This window comes from Cupressus sempervirens, chromosome 9 (assembly GCF_028749045.1).
Source record: "Cupressus sempervirens isolate cs-2001-9-10 chromosome 9, ASM2874904v1, whole genome shotgun sequence".
NCBI lineage: Eukaryota > Viridiplantae > Streptophyta > Pinopsida > Cupressales > Cupressaceae > Cupressus > Cupressus sempervirens.
The window spans coordinates 780,968,600-780,983,543 of NC_143126.1; the positions used below are offsets into that span (position 1 = coordinate 780,968,600).

The 14,944-nt window shown below is 35.4% G+C and overlaps 1 pseudogene; it reads left to right on the forward strand.

Annotated features, from left to right (window-relative positions):
* Positions 1-7,088: 7,088 nt before the first annotated feature.
* Positions 7,089-7,988, forward strand: LOC149541045 (vacuolar-sorting receptor 1 pseudogene; annotated as a pseudogene).
* The last annotated feature ends 6,956 nt before the right edge of the window (positions 7,989-14,944 follow it).

A 14,944-nucleotide genomic window follows, 5' to 3' on the forward strand; every position in this document is an offset into this window, starting at 1 on the left:
TGCATCAGGTTGGGTGCATGGCGTGCCTCAACATGCTTGTTAGTGCGTGGTGCGCACTCCACCCATGTGCACACCCTTGCGTGTGACAACTTTTTATTATATATATATATATATATTTCAAATTTTCAATTTTTTGTGTTTTTTCAAATTTTCAATTTTTTTGTGTTTTTCAATTTTTTTTTTTTTTTTTTTTTTTTTTGTGTTTTTTTGAATTTTCAAATGTTTTTGTGATTTTTCAATTTTCCAATGTTTTTGTGATTTTTTGATTTTTGACTCTAAAATTCTAACTCTAACAAAAATTTCTTTTCCCAACTCTCAAACTGTGAGTCCAGGAGTAAAAAAAAGTAAGGGGTCCCCATTCCTAGTGAGGAATGGGGTGTGTGTTGTGGATACCACAATAGTTATAAACCAAATAAGGAAATAATTTAGTATAAAAGGGGTGATATTGTCCTTAGAAGACAATTAGATTTGGGAGAAGAACTTCTTGTGGGGAATTAGTCCTTGGAAAATAAATTAGTCTTAGAGGAGAAATTATTGTGAGAAATTCTTGGAGAGAATTTGCAATGTGTTATTTTACACCAATAATTGTAAAAGAATAAAGAGACTATGAAGGCTCAAAGATCATATTCTATAACAAAGTGTTTTGCTTGGCAGAATTAATAAAGCGGCCCTTGATTGAGAGATAGACCCAAAGACGTAGTCCTGCCTAGATAAACTCTATATCAAATTGTTTGTGTCTCTTTATTCTCTTTCTTATTCTCTCACCCATTCAAGTTTCTTTTATTATTATTCTCTTTTATATACAATAAAAACATTATTAAATTAAGTGTTTAGACTTCAATCTTCTTGTAATTTCAATGGTTAAGTACATACCATGCAATTATTACTTGGATTAGGGATTAAATCTTTATTTTGGATTAATGTTATAAAACTTGTAAATCCTAGTTTATAGATAAAGTTGGTATCAAAGCCTATTTTGTAGAAAATTGTAGGTGGTGAATGTTAAGAAGATTGAAGTTGAAACAAGAAGAAGGTGAACTTGTAGAGTTTAATCTAGAGATTGGAAAAAGAAGAATTTTGACATGAGTAATGGCATATGAAAAAAACCATCTTGAGTTCAATGCAGAAGCTTTTGAGTGACCTTTTTTGGAATTGAAGGCTTTGGTGGACATTCTTCTTCAAGAGAAGCATGAATGATAGTTGAGAAAGGCAGACAAGGCTATGAAGGAAGAAGCTAAATCCTCAGCAAAAGATGACAAAGGCAAAGGAGTAGGAGGTGGTAGTGACCATCCTGAACCTTTGTCCCCATATTCTTCATCCTTCTCTTCTTCTTCTAAGTTGTTTACCTCTTCTAAAAAGAAACATGCGAAGACACCTTTGTTAAAACTTGATGTGAAGTTTGATTTTCCTATATATAGTGGCAAATTGGATGCAAAAAAACTAGATAATTGGCTTAAGTATATTTAAGTGTACTACAAGGTTCAAAATATTTTGGATGATTCTTCTAGAGCCCAGCTAGCCACTCTTAGAATGGGAGGTATTGCATTATTCTGGTGGGAGAGTAAGATCTGAGATGATCTTGCTACACATGGTAAAATCATTTCATCTTGGTATGAATTTACTTCTACTTTGAAGAAATAATTTTATCCTTTGGGTCATATGCAACAAGCAATTATGGATTAGCAAATTCTAAAGCAAGGTAAAGAGTAGTCTATGCAAGAGTATACACAAGTATTTAGGAAGAAGGCATTAACTCTTGGAATTCCTTTTTATACATAAGATACTTTGTTGAAGTATATGGATGGAATGCATTCATACTTAAAACATACAATATTGATGTTTAATCCTTCTAACTTTGATGAAGTGTGTGTTCAAGTAACCCATATTGAAGCAGGTGGAGGAAACACAAGTTTCAGCTCAAAGAAGAAATTTGTTCCTCCTAAAGGAAACAAGGGTAATAAAGAAGCCACAATAAGGAAAGAGGAAGGCAAAAAACCTATGCATTCACATTGCCAGAGGAAAGGGCATACAGATGCAAAATGTTGGAAACTACATCTAGAGTTTAAACCAAAGTGGTTTAAGAATGATAACAAAGGAAATCAAAAGAATACAACTATTGTTTAGGATCTTGGATCAAATTATGACGATGAAACAAAGACATCAGTTGTAGGTTTAAAAGGCAAAGCTTTCATTAGTCATGATTCTTCCACTAATGTTTCATGTTCTACTTCTAAAAGCTATGATGTTTCTGAAGTTAGTAAAAGGTGTGAACTTTTTCATATAAGGGTGATTTCTAAGAACACTAAAATTGACACATTGATAGACAGTAGATCCCAAGTTAATTTAATTTTAGGGGAAGTTTTTAAACAATTGGGATTGGAAACTAAGCCACATAAGAGACCTTATCCTTTAGGTTGGGTGTGTGTCATGCCCAGAAATTTCAAGAAAAACACAACCAACAATTTTTTTTTTGAAAGGTAACTAAATGGAAATATTTATATAGACCTATACTTTGTTTGAATATCCTATTGAACTATGGGTTCCTAGAGTATAACAACACATATACCTAGAGAGTATTGGAATGGTTACTTTAATCAATCAATGAGTTGAAACATTTATTTGATGTGAAAGAATTTGTCTCATTCAAAATTCTACACTCAAGTTTCATGGAAGACCGATTGTTTTGTAACATTCATTCAAACTCTGATTATAACTTAGGAGCTAGATGGTTTATTGTTTTGAGTCCACATCCTATCACTGAAGTAAGATATTTTGTGTATGAAAGTGAAGGGCCATTTTTATATCAACGTAATTGCAACAATTCAGAAGTTTTGCAATTGTGAAGATGTTTATAGTTGTCTCGAAGGTTCCAATTTCAAGTCAACTTAACACACACACACACACACATGACCTTGTTGCATTATTCCCTATGTCAAATTCAACTCAGTTTTATCTTATTATTTTATTACTTAATTTTTTTAATTTTAATTTTCTATTATTTAGGTATACCAATTTTAATGAACTCTTTTGGATTGTCATTTCATTAAACTTCTAACTTATTTACCTAATCTAATACCATTATTTTGAATATTGACGAAGTATATATATACTATTTAGTTTAATTTTAATAATTCCAACACTAAGCTTATATACTTCTAATAATCCATTGCTTACTGACTAGGAATCTCCACCATGTCTCTATTATATTATTCAATCACGTGAATCTCATTTTTAATCAACTTCTTCCTACTTGATTGAAGGATACTTGTACTAATTCAAGGGATGATAATTTAATGTTATATATATATATAAAATCAAAATGATATAAATTAATTAATATTTTTACATGTCCTATTTAACATATTATTTATTAATGTCATCATAATTACACATTACTCATAATATACTATGTTCATGGGTTGTAGTTTATGGGAAGATAAAGTAAAATGACTAACATAAATATATACATTATTTAATATTTATGTATATAAAAATATTTCACATTGCCTCTTAGAATTAAGTATATTATTTATATAAAAGACAATAAATAAATAAGATAATTATTAAAATATGGATAATGTGCATCACACTCCATAACCCAAGATTTAATTACATTCCTACTAACTATTATTTTCTTGATTTCAATATTAACTCAAACACTAAGGTGTTTTCAAAATTAAACCCACCTAATGCAACATAACTACTCATTACTAATAATCATCTTAATACTAACTCTTATTTAAATACCTTTCTATTTACTAGCATTAACCCATCAAATTGTCCTAAATGCTAACCTACTAACTACACCCCTTAATATACTTTACTAATTATCCTATCTAAAAACCAATCTTACTCCCTTAACTCTATCTATTAACTTCCTAAGTTAACACCTATTCCCAAGGTACCTAACCACCATAAAAAAGATTTCTTACAACTTTACCATCCCCCTAGGCTACCTAGGTTGCTTAGGAAAGTGCATTCCCTCCTTCCAATGGTGGAGACACCTAGGGAGAGGGACTTTGACTTGTGTCAGATCAAGACCACCCTTTTTTGACTTTCACATGCTTTCAAAAGTTTGTCAAGGGTGAATACACTTAGGGTGTGTGGGGACCACTATCCCTTTCACCTCTTATTCCCTGATTTGCTTATATATATGCCTGATTATGCATGTTTCAAATATTTTAAGTTTTGTTTTGAATTATTTTTACTCACCCTAATCTTGGCACCTAGATAATAGCATTTATGTTGAATGCTTTTTTTTTTCTTTGTTTTGTGGTTGCATAAACGGGCACTTTTGTACCCACATGCCTACTCTTAGGGCTTAATGTTGGATAGTGTTTCAAGTGTGAGAAGCCATATTCATAGGCAGTTTTGGCCTATTAGTATCCCATTATCCCAATCTCTTTGGCAAAGTTTCAATAAACTAGGGGCTACAAGAGGACATGGAATGGCTAAAAGAAGGGAAAAAGGATAATAAATGACAATAAGAAATAAGGTAAGAGGCAAAAGGAGGTCTTGGGAGGAGTCATAAAATAAGATAGGGCATCCCAACAAGGCCTATAAGGGGCTAGACGAGGGCTAGAAAGGTTTATTTACACTTAGATGGATGAGGAGATATTGTTGCTAGGAGCTTATAACTGGAGCATTGATTGGATGTGGTGTGACGAGTACGAGTGTGATGGATGCTAGATTGTTCACTAGGGTCAAAAAACCTATCTTGCATTTTTATGTTTGCCTAGGTTATAGCATTCCTGAAAAGGAGCAAACATGATCCCACATACTTAGTTCATGTGGGATCACTTGTAGGATCGACAGGATTGCAATCCTACAAAAATGGCTAGGGGAAGGGTAAAAATAGGCATGAAACATAGTTCATGAGATCATGAATTTGGGGTAGAAATTTTCTATGAGATTGTGGGTAGGATAGCAGGATCATGATCCCACTGGGAAAAACATGAATATGACCATGGGAACACGATCTCATGCTAGGAAGTAGGTCAATGTAGGAATCAGATAGGGTTTGACCAAGAGAGGAGGTGCAAACATGATTCCATAGGAACATTGGTTTGTGGGATCACTAGGTTAAGCTTGCATGTGAACATGGGTCAAACAATCATAGTGGTGAAAAGTTAAAGAGTGATATTGCAGGAACATAGGTTTGCGGAATTGCAAGTTTCACAGGCTTGTGGGAAAACGTTTATGGGAATGCAATTTTTAGGGAAAAAGTCATCTTCAAAGAGGGGATTGGGGAGAGGGGTGGGGGGGTTTGGTTAAGAGTGATGTAATGAAAATATGACAATAAAAGCTGACATGTGACTTGATTATGTGTAGTGGTCCTTAGATGCGTTGTGTCATGCAAGTAGTGGGCAATTGCACTACAAGTAGGAGAATAACTTACACTAGAAAATTGGGTGAAAGTAGATGCCATCAGCCTAGGATATCTAGCAAGGTTGCCTGACACACACACTAATGCAAGGAAAGATGGGGAAAACTAAGGCTAAAGGCATGCATCACTCTCCAAACCACCCTGTAAGAGTTAACACAATAGAAGCAAACACAAAGAACAATAACCAAAGGAGGAAGAAGAATTAAATGCTTTCATTGATTCTTCAAATATTCAATATACATGCCTAGCTGTAAGGCCTTCTAGGTTACAACCAAACAAAAATACATTCATGTTCAAAAATCCAAAAACAAATTCACACTTTCCACTTCTACTCTGCAATCCTATCTCCCACTCTCTAGTCTCCTTGATGCAAGGAAGGACGGAGAAAACTAGGGCCAAAGGCACACCCAACTCTTTGAACCATACTACAAGAGTTAACACAATAGAAGAAAACAAAAAGAACAAAAACCAAAAGAGGAAGAAGAATAAAATGGTTTCATTGATTCTTAAAATATTCAACATTCATGCCCAGCTGTAAGGCCTTGTGGGTTATGACCAAACACAACTACATTCACATTCAAAGATCCTGTTGGGACTGAAAATTGCATGGTCTATTTTCAGTCACATTTAGAAAATTTTGAGAAGATCATGCCCTAAAGTGCCTTTTATGCATATGTAGCCAATTGTCAGTTTGAGGCCTAGATGGTGTTTGAGTGGCTTAACACCTTTCATTTGACATATGCATGTGATCCACAATGTTATTTTTCCATCTCGAATCATTCTGTGAAGTGCCATTTTAAGCTAGTGTCAAAATTTGCATTTCTGCCCAAGTGTCAAATAGCGACCAGAGGCCCAATTTGCATTTGAATATCTTTTACCCAGGAATGTGTCATGACCCGCCACTTTGGGAGTGTTTAGTTTCCATAACAAATAACCTATGTTACAATTTTCAAGTCTTTTCAAATTCGTTTGACTAGGTTTCGAACCCCTCAAAGTTGGTCGGTTACTGTTTTGTACATTTGTGTAGTTGTTCACGGGAAGCCCTGTTCGACCAATGATATCTTTGACCCAGTTGATCCAAATGAGGAAATTCTTTTTGCACTATGTTCTAGGGGTCAGATACTTCATATGTTCAAATTTTGAGATCATGTCAAATCCATTTGATCAGTTTGCTAGCATGATCAAAAACCCAGTTTGCATTGTTTTGTTACGTCTAAGGCATCCAGATTGATTCACATCCTTGTTCGGTACGTTATAACTCTCATCCCGTGATTGGTGAGCCTAAATGGATTACATCATTGTGTTGTCTCCTAAAAATCCTTCAAGTATGCCAGTTCCCAAGTCATGACAAATCCATTTGCATAGTTTCATATGTCCGCACATTTGCCAAAAAATTACTTTTTGACACATTTCTTAGTCAAAATTTCCAAGTGCCTGTTTTCGGAAATTCGCCAAATGTGCCCTATGATTCCTCATGAGCCCAAAGCATGGACTTATATTCTCTTCATGGCAAAGAACTTATATCCTAGTTTTCAAAACCCCAAGTGATCAATAACCCAGTTTATAATTCCGAACCCGAGCCCAGTTTATGTTTTTTAACATTGTTTGCTTGCAGGATTTTTAAAGTATGGATGTTCGACAATTAAAATCTTTTGACTGGAGATTCGTCATGGGCTAAAAATTTGCAGCATGGTAAAATTGCTATTTTGCTTTGAAAGTCTGGAATGCTCAGAATGCTGGGGCAGCGGCTGTCCTTGTAGCTGATGACAAGGATGAATCTTTGATAACTATGGATTTGCCTGGTGAAGGTGGTTCAGCTTATGAACAGGATATCACTATTCCCTCTGCACTCATTGAGAAGAATTTAGGTGACAAACTGAAAGATGCTATTAGTAAGAGGAATATGGTCAATATTAATTTGGACTGGAGAGAGTCTGTTCCACACACAGATGAACGTGTGGAGTATGAGTTGTGGACAAATAGCAATGATGAATGTGGATTGAAGTGTGATATGCAGATGGAGTTTTTAAAGAATTTCAAAGGAGCTGCTCAAATTCTTAAGAAAAATGGGTACGCACAATTTACTCCCCACTATATCACGTGGTACTGCCCTCAAGCCTTTGTAGTGAGCAAGCAATGCAAAGCTCAATGCATTAATAACGGAAGATACTGTGCACCTGATCCAGAACAAGACTTCAATCGGGGGTATGATGGGAAAGATGTGGTGACTGAAAATTTGAGACAACTGTGTGTTTTTACTGTTGCTAAAGAGGATAGCAGACCATGGGTTTGGTTGGACTACGTTACTGATTTCCGCATCAGGTGTCCAATGAAGGACAAAAAATATAACAAAGAATGTGCAGATAGTGTCATCAAATCTCTTGGTCTGGACAGGAAGAAGGTAGAAAAGTGCATGGGGGATCCCATTGCCGATACTGAAAACTCTATTTTGAAAGCTGAGCAAGATAAACAGGTTGGACATGGATCTCGTGGTGATGTCACAATATTACCCACTCTTATTATTAATGACATACAATACAGAGGAAAACTTGACAAAGGAGCCGATTCCAACCACAGTCAAACAAAAGGCGGAGAGCAATAAAAAACAATTATCCCACATTGATAAAGCGTGGGTATGTTTTATGTATTTAAATACCCAAACACACTTAATAAGATGTGAATTGAGGCAGGAGCCTTTTGAAGGCACGAGCTCGAGGGGGGGGCCTGCCGTGGACTACCAGTTGGTGCGCAAATGGAGATATTTTGAACGAGCATGCAATAATGATGAGTTGGCGCCCAAAACTTGGATGCAAGGAGATGACGACACGTGTCCAAATCGGAGGGTCGTCGCTAACTCGCCAAGCAAAAGATGCGTGAGAATTAACATAGCGAGTTAGCGAGAAGACGACACGTGGCGGATGGGGCAAATCAGGCAGACCAATCAGCAAATGACATGTGGCACCGGTCAAACCAAGGTTGACCACGGATTCAAAGGGTTAGGAAAATTTATAGAGTTAAAAATAATAATATTTTATTATTATTTTTTGTTAAAAATGCCCACGTCAAATTTTTAAAATCAAATGGGACATTTTCTAAAGTATATACTTCAGAATTTTTCAAATTTTATAAAAAAATCAAATGGCAGGCATAACTTTCAGTCAGAAGAGTCATTTTCGAAATGATTTTTTTTGGGGTTTCCTGGAGGCAAAATAGGCAATGTTATATATCGTCGGAATCGGGAGAAGATGAACTTTCCGATTCTGGAGTTGGCTTTTGCACAGGTATCAGTTAGTTTGAGTTACATGAGGTTTTCTATCAGGTACTTGAATTGCAACTATATTCAGACTAGGAATTTCAGTTTGATTTTTTTTGTCAAGGTAATGACCTGAATATTAGTAAAAAGATAGTTGAAATGTAGTTTGGGTTGGAATTTGAGCGAATTCATTCAGTAAAAAACAAAATTTCACCAGCATTTCAGTGGGTAAATCAGATATTTTGGTGACTCAGCAAATTTCATCATTCAGAAACAGACATTTGCAAATCAGTTGCAAAAAATGATGAAACAAAATCAGATCAAGATGGGAGAAGGAAGGAAGAAGTTTTCAGTTGCTAGAAGATTGATTTTCAAGTGGACACTTGTCAAGTAAAGATCAGATCCGGGATTTCTTTCTTGTCTATATTTTTTTTTTCTTTCTGATACTTTGTAAGGGTGGCAGTTTTTGCACTGAGAAACCATTCTTCAGCATTTCTTCTTGTATTGAACAGCATTTTAAGTTTTGCAGGATAGTTCTTTTCTGTTGGGTGATCTATGAGTTATTTTCTGTACATTTCATGTATTTGATTTCAAGGAAAACAAATAAAGTGCATCAAAAGTTTGAAGTTCAGTTTGAATCTTGTCTCCTGATTATGGCTCTGTTATTTCTTCTAATTTGTGATCAAAGAGCATGAATTAGGTTGCATTACATTTTGAAATGTATGTGGTTAAAATGTCTTGCTTATGGAACAAAGAACCATGTAATTGCTTGATATTTGTCACAGGGTTTGCAGATTTCATGATAGGATTTTCTGAGTATGAGATTCATTCTGTAGCAGATGTCTATTCACAAGGTGAAAGATAGATCAGGGATCTTGATGTAGAGATATGTCTAAGGATTCCAGGAGATGTATGGTTATGACTCATTTAATTGCCCAATAGATAAGGCACTGGTCAAAGATAGGATCATTAAGTTCTGTTGCTCATACTTGGGTCTTGCTGATATCAATATATTAAATCAATTTTCCCTTTTATGTTGAAAGCTGTTCAATGTTAACCCACACTTAGCTTGCCAGTTTCATGAGTTATGTTCTTAGCTATTTCATGTTTGTGATTCCTGGTTGAGTGTAGAAGATTTAGGGGTTTTTTATCTGCTTCATAATAGATTCAGTGTATGCTTTGACAGTTGGTACCATATAAAGAATCTATAGGTCTACCCGCCTAGGTTTTGCAGAGCCTGAAGAAGAAGAAGGGTCATGCCTTATAGTTGGCCTAGTGTCTGAATGGATGTGTTGATAATGGGAGTTAGCTGCCCCTAGATGCATCTTGTTCTCATTAGGGTAATTGGAAATGGGTAACGTTTTCAAACACCAACAAAATGGCGACTCTGCTGGGGACTATATTGGATCAGATTCAAGACAAACCTTGAGAATTTGAAAAGAAGAGATTCAATACAGCAGGAGAAGTGCATTAAAAATTTTCAGCAGTAAGTTCTCTGATGTTCTTTCCAGTTTTCTTACTCCAAATCATGCACCCCAGTATGTTTTATCCACTTGCAACAGTGACTTATTGGTTGAGTTCAGATTGTGCTCTCCTCAAGTTTTATTTTCAATCAATTCAACCGGACCTTGTTTTCAAAGTGCTGTTGTAATTTCAGAGTCAGAATTGTGATCAAAAGTTTGTTTCTCTTCAAGGTGTTTGGTGACTTTCAAAATTTTCAAGTTGAATTGTCAGTACAGATCTGCCATGTTATAAATCATTGTTTCAAATCTTTCTCACAATAGTGAGTGGCGACTCTACTTAAAGGATCTCTAAATCATTGTAGATCAGTGATGTATAAATTGCTTTCAAGAGTTTTCAGTGTAATCAAGCAGATCTGAAAATTAGGTGAATTTGCAAGCAGAAGAGAGATCTATTATAAGTTTCTGACTAGTAAGTGTTGTTTGATTTGCTGTTATAAAAATTTGTAATGATAAAGATGAATCATAGCAGTGATGTCATTTAATTCTCCTCAAGGAGATGGCGACTCTGTAAGGTTTGATCAATGGTGTAAAGAATTTAGATTAGCACCAGGCCAATCAGCAGATCAATGGTTTCATGCAGCAACACTTGAGGTATTTTATGCTTTCATATGATTTATTTTCAATGAAAGTGAGTTCCACATATGTGTTCTCCATCAAGTGAAGTTTTAGCACTAAGAAGAGGAGAATGATTTGATAAGTTTTATGCACTTCATTAGAACGAGTTTCAATTGTTGTTTTGAAGTTGTGAAGTGTATTTGAAGTTTTGAATTGGTAGAAAGAACTCCAGATCTGCTGTAATTAATAAATTCTGGAAGTGTTTAATGGTGAATGAGTCTTGACTTTGAAGAATGTTAAGTTTTATCTCATCTAATATGCAGCCTGTTAGTGAAAGTTTTAGATCTGTTTCTACCAGGAGGTATATGCCATTGAATTTTAATGGTATTCATGGTTTCCCGAATACTATGCCTTGTAACCTCAGAAAGTATTTGCCTAAGTTTGGTGGGAACCATGAAAATTCAGCCAGTCATCATGTTCAGTTGTTTAGTGACTTGGTTGGTGATTTTGAAATTGCTCATGAAGACATTCAGATGAAATTGTTTGTTCAGACTTTAGAAAATGATGCTAGGGACTAGTTTTCTTTTTTACCAGCATGTTCAATTTCATCTTGTGATGAATTAATGTCAGCCTTCATGATGCAGTTCGGGGAAAGAGTAAGCATCTCTGAATATTTTGATAAGTTTTTGAAAATTGAAATCAGGAATGGTGAGTTAGTTCCTGAATTTAATATCAGATTTGCAAAGATTTTGAGTGAATTTCCTGAAAGTTACAAGCCGGATGATCAAATGTGTTTAGTGGTTTATCTCGGTGCATTTGATAGGAAGATGAACTATCTGTTGAGAGATAAAAGACCCAAGACTTTGCATCAGGCATTCATGACAGCTATAGAGATTGAGAATAACATAAAATATGGCTTAACCCGGAGTCACTTCTCTAGAAATATTGGCTGGCAATATGAGGTGCAAAGCACAAGCCAATGTCATAAGGAGTGTTTGATTTCAGATCAGCAAATAAGCACTCCTGCTGTTGTAAATAGTTTTGTTGAAGCCTCAAAAATAAAAACATGTTCCATTCGTGCTGAAGTAAATGCACATGTTTATGGTATTACAACAGCGAATGATAGAATTGATTCACTTGATGAGTCATCCACACAAGATATAAATCCGGCCATTCATTTTCCCATTGATAATTTGCATTGTGTTGAAAACATAATAAATCAGGAAGAGGAAAGGTATTCATCTCAGTATGAGGAGGAGCAAACCAGAAGTTATCTATCAAGTGATAAAGGTGAAATTGCTGATCCGACATGTCATGGCAAGATGACACAATATAAAGAATGTAAATCATATGTATCTCAGTCACAGTCAGAAGAACTAAGCTCATATGTTGATAATGTTTCAGCGGTAGAGATGCATTCTCTTGACCAACAGGATAGGCAAGAAATGAATTATCTCATTGAGAGATTGCATCATGTTGAGAACGTTATTAAATCTGAAGTTGAAAGACAATCATATCAATGTGAGTATGATAAAGCTGAGAGTCATTTTCCAAGTGATAATTATGTTGCTGATCTAATATATTATCAAGAGGTGTCATATGAAGCTGATGATGAGAGTTATTACTCAAGTCAAGAAGAGGATAGTGCTAGTATGTGTCCGTCTTCATGTGAATCAGATGCTGATTGGGAAGAAGAGAGCAATGATGGAAGTAAGTGTTCTCTTGCTAATAAAGGTACGAATGCTGTTTCTGAATCTGAAAGCGAGTTTCCATATCAGAATTGTGTAAACCAGTTTGAGATTGAAAGTTATGAAAAAAATGTGTCTACACAATATGAAGACAAAGAGGTTATCCATAAAGACGTATTACCTAATTGTGTAGAAGAGTGTCTTGAGGATGAGTGTAATGATGATCAGTACGTGATTGACTCTGAGATTAATGCATCAGCACCTATTGGTAAGATAAATGATGATTTGCTTGCAAGACATTTGAATCACCTATATGGAGACAATGAAAGTAACTTTGATCTATATTCTACATGCTTCGTTGACGGAGTGGATGTTGAGTCTTCATATGATTCTGATTATTCTTCTTCATATGCTGAAAATGTCCATGACAGTGATGATGAAAATGGTTTTAAAGTTTTCACTAATCCGTTATATGGTGAGGATTTTGATGTTGATCAGCACATTACTTGTCTCAATGTCTATAAAGGCGCTTTGCATGGAGTTATCAATCCTCTTTTTGAAGAACACATGGACAATTTAGATTTAGAAGAGAATAAGTTTAATGATGATACTTTGTCTTACTGCTGTAAGAGGCCAAACTGTTCTTCTTCCAAATATGACAGTGAATATGATCATGATGTTGCATCTGATTATGATAACAAGGTGTTTAATAAGACAGTTATTGAAAATCTACCTATACCTTGCAATGAGATTTATGATGAACTCTCCGATGTGAAGACTAATTTGTTTGCTGATTGTGAAGAACCATTTGAAGATTATAGATTAGTCTCAGATTTTGACATTGATGATATATGTGAGTACAAGTTAGAATGTTCGTTTGAATATCGTCCGGTTATGTATAAGGAAACACATTTTCAAGGTATGAGTGATCCTTTTCCCCAAGTTGAATATGAAGCCTTCATATTCAAAAATGATAGCATGCATGAGTCATTTGTTAGAGAAGGTTTTCAGTTTCAGTCTGATATTTTTGAGCATGTTGATCAGAACTTTCATAATGAGCTAACGGTTGAAGATGAATATAGTTTTTATATGCATTATGGAAGTAAGAGTGCTGATTTTGTTTTGCCAAGAGATTTGTTATATGATGATAATATGATTGGTGAAACTAATAGGAGAAGAAAATTCAGTTTACCTCATGAAAGTTCAGATAAAAATCAGGTTTATGATAGGGGTAAACAATTTTGTTGAAGTTCGGTGGCCCCGGGTCATCGCTAGTCTTGGTAGTTGTAGTTGTTTCCTTGCTTTCAATAAGCTGTTCGAGAAGAGTTTTGAAATTTTTGGGAATGGTCTGCTTCCTCCAGAGATCTGAATCCTTGCCATGCCCGCAAGGGGCATGCATCCCCAGACAGAGCCACTGTTGGGACTGAAAATTGCATGGTCTATTTTCAGTCACATTTAGAAAATTTTGAGAAGATCATGCCCTAAAGTGCCTTTTATGCATATGTAGCCAATTGTGAGTTTGAGGCCTAGATGGTGTTTGAGTGGCTTAACACCTTTCATTTGACATATGCATGTGATCCACAATGTTATTTTTCCATCTCGAATCATTCTGTGAAGTGCCATTTTAAGCTAGTGTCAAAATTTGCATTTCTGCCCAAGTGTCAAATAGCGACCAGAGGCCCAATTTGCATTTGAATATCTTTTACCCAGGAATGTGTCATGACCCGCCACTTTGGGAGTGTTTAGTTTCCATAACAAAGAACCTATGTTTCAATTTTCAAGTCTTTTCAAATTCGTTTGACTAGGTTTCGAACCCCTCAAAGTTGGTCGGTTACTGTTTTGTACATTTGTGTAGTTGTTCACAGTTCTGGGAAGCCCTGTTCGACCAATGATATCTTTGACCCAGTTGATCCAAATGAGGAAATTCTTTTTGCACTATGTTTTAGGGGTCAGATACTTCATATGTTCAAATTTTGAGATCATGTCAAATCCATTTGATCAGTTTGCTAGCATGATCAAAAACCCAGTTTGCATTGTTTTGTTACGGCTAAGGCATCCAGATTGATTCACATCCTTGTTCGGTACGTTATAACTCTCATCCCGTGATTGGTGAGCCTAAATGGATTACATCATTGTGTTGTCTCCTAAAAATCCTTCAAGTATGCCAGTTCCCAAGTCATGACAAATCCATTTGCATAGTTTCATATGTCCGCACATTTGCCAAAAAATTACTTTTTGACACATTTCTTAGTCAAAATTTCCAAGTGCCTGTTTTCGGAAATTCGCCAAATGTGCCCTGTGATTCCTCATGAGCCCAAAGCATGGACTTATATTCTCTTCATGGCAAAGAACTTATATCCTAGTTTTCAAAACCCCAAGTGATCAATAACCCAGTTTATAATTCCGAACCCGAGCCCAGTTTATGTTTTTTAACATTGTTTGCTTGCAGGATTTTTAAAGTATGGATGTTCGACAATTAAAATCTTTTGACTGGAGATTCGTCATGGGTTAAAAATTTGCAGCATGGTAAAATTGCTAT